The sequence below is a fragment of the Sebastes fasciatus genome, chromosome 5 (assembly GCF_043250625.1).
Source record: "Sebastes fasciatus isolate fSebFas1 chromosome 5, fSebFas1.pri, whole genome shotgun sequence".
In the NCBI taxonomy this organism is placed as follows: domain Eukaryota; kingdom Metazoa; phylum Chordata; class Actinopteri; order Perciformes; family Sebastidae; genus Sebastes; species Sebastes fasciatus.
In genome coordinates this window covers 7,652,530-7,659,944 of record NC_133799.1, presented here as the reverse complement: position 1 = coordinate 7,659,944, position 7,415 = coordinate 7,652,530, and positions in this window count along the sequence as shown.

Below are 7,415 nucleotides of genomic sequence, written 5' to 3'. Positions count from 1 at the left end.
TCCTCCAGACCAGACCAGACCAGACCATATAGGTCCAGTCACCATGAATCCCCACAAACAGCTGGAAGCACATCAACACACATCTGTGCCAGACAGACGGCTGACTTCACACACACGTCTGAGCAACAGAAAAAAAAAATAGGTTGTGACTATGACTTGCTATTCAGTCACTGAGCTGGACACCTTCACATCCTCACAGACTTGGTTTGTCTAATCAATACCATATGGACAGTCTTTAACTTCAACGGGTCAGCAGGGTGTTTTATTGTTCAGCCTTTAATAGAAAAAAGGTACAAAAAAAAAGATAATACATGAGCGCTACCAGTAGTGGAAAAATATTCAGATGATATTCTTAAGTAAAAGTAGCAATACCACATTATAAAGATACTAAATTACAAATAAAAGTATTGCATTAAAAATTATACCCAAGTAAAAGTACCAAAAGTAAAAATATTCATTAAGCAGAATATGCCCGGTCAGTATTTGATTATTTGATTATTAAATGATTATTATTGATGCATGAACGTGAAAGCAGTACTTTCATGTTATAGCTGATGAAGCGGAGCTCACTTTTACGGCTTTATGTACTTTTGAGCAGTTTAATCAAGAACAATGCAGGATATGTTATTAACTGATCATGTGTTTTGTGTGTAAAATCTTAATCTGAAAAGTATAGCTGCTAAATTAATGTAATAGAGTGCTAAAATGTGGCGGAGTAGATGAAAATGGAAATACTCATAGTTAAAGTACTTCAAGATAGTACTCAAGCACAGTAGTAAATGCACTTAGTAACTTTCCACTGCTGAGAGGGTCATTGTATGTAATGAAGGACAAACTTGGTCTATTGACTGTAGAGGTTTCTGTCATCCATGAACAAATATTTTTTGTTGTGATATATAGTCAATGAGTCTACATGTACTTAAGTAACCTAGTTACTGTTGGTTTAATGCAGTAACACTTCAGTTCACTGACCTTATGGCAACCTGTTTGATGATATTATTTGTCCCTGAATATATTCACCACTGCAGCAATTACTGTTGAGTGAATTTTAGTTTATTCTGTTTTAAGAATTTTATTATTTTATTTACATATTAAACATGTTTGGTGTTCAAAGCGGCTGCACGGTGGTGCAGTGGTTAGCACTGGCGCCTCACAGCTAGAGGGTTGCAGGTTCGAATCCGGCTTGGGACCCTTCTGTGTGGAGTTTGCATGTTCTCCCCGTGTTGGCGTGGGTTTTCTCCGGGTACTCCGGTTTCCTCCCACAGTCCAAAGACATGCAGGTTAGGTTAATTGTGGACTCTAAATTACCCGTAGGTGTGAGTGTGAGCGTGAATGGTTGTCTGTCTCTATGTCAGCCCTGCGATGGACTGGCGACCTGTCCAGGGTGTACCCTGCCTTCGCCCAATGTCGGCTGGGATCGGCTCCAGCCCCCCCGCGACCCCTAACGGGATAAGCGGTTGCAGATGGATGGATGGATGGTGTTCAAAGCTGAAAACAACTATACGTTTGTTAAACTAAAATGTGACTCCTTAAAACCAGCTATGCTCCTCATCAGTGTGCATATGTTCACATGATGTGATCAATTCAACCAAAGGTGGATTTTCTTTCTTTCTCGTCTTATTTTAATGCTTTTTAAAGGTCAGAAAAGGGGAATATTATCCATTAATTCATAGGGGGAAAAACTAAGATTATAAGACAACCAAAAGCAAACCAGACATGTATATCCTGCCTTTCTGTCTATCGATCTATCTATCTATCTATCTATCTATCTATCTATCTATCTATTTATCTATCTATCTATCTATCTATCTATCTATCTATCTATCTATCTGTCTGTCTGTCTATCTATCTGTTTATCTATCTATCTGTCTGTCTGTCTATCTGTTTATCTATCTATCTATCTATCTATCTATCTATCTATCTATCTATCTATCTATCTGTCTGTCTGTCTATCTATCTGTTTATCTATCTATCTGTCTGTCTGTCTATCTGTTTATCTATCTATCTATCTATCTATCTATCTATCTATCTGTCTGTCTGTCTATCTGTTTATCTATCTATCTGTCTATCCATCTATCTGTCTATCTGTCTATCTGTCTATCTATCTATCATTTTACATTATTTCTACTAGATTTCACATATAGATTTTGTTTCGTTTGAAAGTTTACAGAATTACTGTAGGTTTTTTTTTCATTATAAGTGAACAAAAGGCAGGATCCCTCTTACTATACAAGGCTGAACACTGTGTTGATGTATTTTTACCGTTTAGGGCTGGTCTGCACTGTGGGTATTTTGTGGTTGGAAGTGCTGATGGACCATATCATGCCTGTGGTATTTTCCCATCATGTCATGGTCCAATTAGAGGAAAAGCGCTCATTAGTGCACTTGTGTCAAGGAGCCAATAATGATAACAGCATGTGGTTGAGATTACTGGGCGTACCAAACAAACAGTCAGGTAAACAGAGACACTGTAGCACCATGAAAAGAGGAAGTATCGAGCCCATGACATTTTAAATTGAAAAACACTGATCATGCCACAGTGAGAAGTTGACTGGGTCAAGCTGGAAGTACAGAAAGTAGAGTAAGTGTGCCCCCTTGTGTTTACTAAGGTGTCTGAGTTTCATTTCTGCTCTGCAATAGTTTGACATGTAAAAGCTCAAGAGAAAAGAGTTTCTGCTCTTGGTCTCATTGCAAAACTTTTATCTGTCAAGCTTGTGGTCCCAATTAAAGTTTGACAATTAAAGGTTTTGCAGTGTTGAAGCTGTCTTCTTTTACTATACTATTGTCTCTTTGGCCTCCTGCTTCTACAGTATTAGGCCCTTCAGTGTGCACAGAATCTGCTCTCTAGTTCAGACAATTTAGAGGGTGAACCTGCTGTGATGTAGCCCAGAGGATGACATGGCAGGCTTAAGATTAGAGAAACCAACGTGTGGTCCACCTGGATGGAGAGTGTGATTGAATTACATGATAGTGTGCTCCCTAATTACAAAGTCCCAACTGCTCGAGTGGTGAAAGTACATTATCCGTAATATATAATTCATGATTAATCTTGATGTGTAAATAATCGTTTCCTTCTTTGATATCATTATTTCAGCTGATTGTTGCTGCATTGCTCTGTTTATTCTGTATGTTATTTTGCTTTAGTTTGTTTTACATATTTCTAAGTTTGCCAATTCATGTTTCTTTTATATTAGTTTTTTATTCTTAATTTAGGGGGCAATGTCTTCTGTCTTCTCGATCTTTCCTGTCACATCTCTTGTACTTGTTATTGAACTTTATGCTGTTTTATATGTGCAAAATAAGGTAGATTAATAATCAATTTGTACACTTTAAATTAATAGAAACTACATTGAGGCACTTGACAATATTAGTTTGATGAGGCAAGAAGAAGGAGTGTTCTGCTTTAATATGGATGCTAAACAAGGCATACAACAAGTAATGCATACTGTTAATAAGGTATACATGTATGGGAAGTTACATATTCTTGACAATGCATCGGTATCTAATGCCAACGGCCGTTCAGTTTGATCTTCATCATGGAACTTCTTACTTTAAAAAAGGGTCCTATGGTTTTGCACACATGAGCAGCAGTATCCCTGTTCACCTCCCTGCAGGCCGCCAAACCCACAGAGAGCAAAAGGCAGTAATATCACTGAGACGAGGCACAAAGCACTTATTATCACAGATGGATGTCGTACACACTGGATCTCCTGGGGAGCTGAGAGGACCCCTGAAGGGAGAGTCAGCTTCTTTTTCTGATTCCAAAAGTCTGTGCTTTGTCAGCAGTGGAGGCCATCTTCTGTGTTGGCAGCTTTAATGAGCCAGCCTGCTCAAAGAGCTCGATGAGAGGCAGAAACACGGAGACACACAGGAGGAGAGGTGATGCAGAGCATGTGGGTGTACACATTGGGCCAACATTTTGCTCTTGCCATCTTGCAAGTTGAATATGGAGGCTCAGTAACTTTCTGGCTGCGTGCAAAAAATGTTTCTGCAAAAATGAGCGTGCTGAAGTTCAAAACAGGAAGTAACACATCAATCTTAGCCTCCCATCACCAGAGGACACGTGCAGCACTTTGTCTTATTCAGTCTTTTTCAGTTTGATTCCTAATCAATTTTATATAAATTTGTACTTAACATGCTTAATTGGGCAGTCAAAAGAAGACTGACCTAGCCATTTAACGTAATAAATAATAATAATAATACTAATAATACTAATAATAATATAATGATGATGATGATGAATGAAACATGATCACAAAGGACCTTTAGAGGGAGACAAATGAGAGCGTATCGGCTGGTGTTGTATGAAGCAGCACTCATGCAGCAGGATAAGAATAGGAACACCAACAGGTGACAGGCACTGATGATACATAAAATTCGACAGCTCATTTAATTTTATTTGGAAGATTTTGCCATGGATTAAAGGCTTATCAGCAGATGGAAGCGACAGACACTGCCAACAGACTGTTTACAGAAAGATATTTGTTTATTTAGCTGGTATTTCACCCCTCTATATGTCATCTTACACTTAAAATATGGATAATTAATAGTGTACATGATCTAAATGTTGTTTTGTTTATGTCTTGTGGTAATTCAAACCCTCACAGATATCTTAGATATTTGCCCTGCGACTTTGTGGTAAAATGTCATCTTCCTGGCTGCAGCTCAACGTTAGTCTGAAGGTGGAAGTGATGATCATCTAATCTAACCACAGGAAATGTATTCTAACTATAAACTGATGCTGTGCTAGCTCACTGTCTTTGACAGTGTGTTTTGCTGCTCCCTGTCTTGATTTTAATACTGCGCCATCATCACAACAAGCATCAACACCTCCAGCAGGGGCCTCTCACTGCTCACATCTGTGATGTCCAAGAGCACCTGAAAGGACGTGTGACGCTGAAGCAGTGAGTCATAACAGCTGTGCTTGTGGCAGGGCTCCCAGTGTCCATCAAGGCACCAGTTGCATGTACTTTAGATTGAAAATAGCCACATTTATACATTTCAAATATCATCAAAAAATTGTGAGCTGCAAAATCAGTCTGAAAAGAGTTTTTGCACAGATATTCAGCACCAACCACTTAATCTCCACTACCTGGTTGTTAGTTGTGAGAGAACAAAGTTGTCATACCTTTGCACAGATTTGAGCTATTTTTCTTCTCAGCAGATATTTAAATTAATACAAAATAGCATAAAACACATGTAGTTTTAGAGGCTTTTCAAACCAGTCACCTTGTTCAGACCAATAGTCAATCTTCAGTCTCTCTGATCAGATCTGCAGTATGGGTTATGAGGGAGAGATACAACCTGAGTCATTTAGGACCCAGCTGTTGATGCCAAGGTGATGACACCTGCTTGTTTGGAAGAATATACACTCCTAAAGGTCTGATTATTAGTGCATTTCTACCTCCAATCATCCACAGCGGTGCGATTTCATTTCAGAGCAAAAATAACTGCACCATATGTTTGCAACAGGCCACATTGAAGAACTGATGGAGACAACTGCTTCACTATCAATCAACGTGCACCTCACCAGTGTTGCTGCCTCCTCCAGGACGACTGTCAGCATCTAAACCCTCTTATCTGATTTTGAAGAGGAGGTTGACCTGGAGGTACATATTTTCCTGTCACCCCCTGAAATAATCCTTTGCAAGTATGATGGACATGCTGTCTTATTATCCTTTAAGCTGCAATTCTGTCACATGCATACATTTAGTGATTTGCAGGTCAAAACCATGATTTCAACAGCATTTAGATTTCATTGTGTAGGTCCTAATATGTCTTTTGACCTGCAAATAACCGCATCAACTGGACTGTGTGTAAGTTACATACTTCTTTACGGCTTTCTGCTTGTTCATGACTGGTCATTTATACATTTCTTTATAGCCAGCAAGCAAGGATGAGGCTTATTTCTTGGCTAAAAAAAAGGTATGTCATTCCTTTTTGACCTACACAAATCATTTGCTGTACGATAACTAAGATTATACAGACCTGCATTGACATAAGAGAAATCTATACTGCAGCTATTTTTTTATACCTGAGGAACATTTTTTAGTTATCATGCTGTTACAGTGGGGACCCTGAAGCTATAAGAGTGACTGAAGGACAAGTCTATCCCAAAGACACAAAACAATTTAACAAAGAGATTGTGTTGTGGTTATAAATTGCACCTGTTGTGACTGTATGCAAAAGGTCACGTCTTTCTGTATTGATGGTAAATAACAGGGTATATTTAGTGTCCCAAGAGGCCTGACTGCATGGATATACAGAAGTCAGTATGATAGATGAGCATTGATTGAGGAGGAATACAATGCTCTGTTCCTTGTTTTCTCCTGATGATGCCATTTTAACCCCTAAAACCTCACTGAACCACCAGCAGGTCAGCCATTACAAACCCATGATGTGAAGCCAGTGTTCAAACCCACAGTTTTATCTTAATCTTAGTGGACATCCTAAAGTTTCCAATCATACCAGATATAGTATACCAGACATTTTGGGGAAATGTACAGAATTATATGCAATACATGTATAAGATAAGATAAGATAAGATAAGATAAAATAAGATAAAATAGAACTTTATTAATCTCAAAGGAAATTCTTGTGCCAGAGATTGCTGAAAAACACAACAAAATTACAACAAGTTCAAGTGTATAAAATACAAGTGTATGAAAAGAAAAGTACTATTTCTAGCACCAGTGCCTAAAGGAATAACAATTAAGTAAGATACATTTGGTAAAATTAGTAAATAAGATAAGTAAAATAAAAAAAGTAAAGTAAGCTAAAAAACAGAAAAAGAAGTAATATTGCACATGTTGGACATTAATATTGCACACAATGAACAGTGATATTGCACATGAGAATGTAAAAAGTAGCATTGTATACTAATATTTCGATTTGATGGAATGGTGAAGCTATAAAAAAAACAGTCTTGAGTTTGAATATGTGTAAAAAATATATATTTATTTGATAGTTTATTTAACTTTAAGGACAATACAGATATAGGTCTGTGAGTGAGTGCAAGTATATACTTTATGTGGGGGTATATGTATGTATGTGAAGTGGATCCATTTAAAACCCATTCAATCATCATCAAATACCTTACCTGAGGTGGCTGAAACAAGCTGATACATAACATACATGATACTGTCAGGCAGTGTGAAGTTACAAATTGGTTACAATAAGTTATTAAATGATTCAACTTTGCTCACCATTGGTTTGATCTCGTTCCAGAACGTCCTTCAGGTCCATTCCATTCTATTTCTGCGTACTGTATTCTGTGGGCGTTGCCCTGCGAAACAAAACACCCAATAGGCTGCTAGTATTCTCTCTAAGACCCGCCTTTTTTATGGTTGCTATGCCTACTACAGGTTTCTCTCCGATTGATGGACGGAGTAGCCAATCAGCATCGAGCTGGGCGG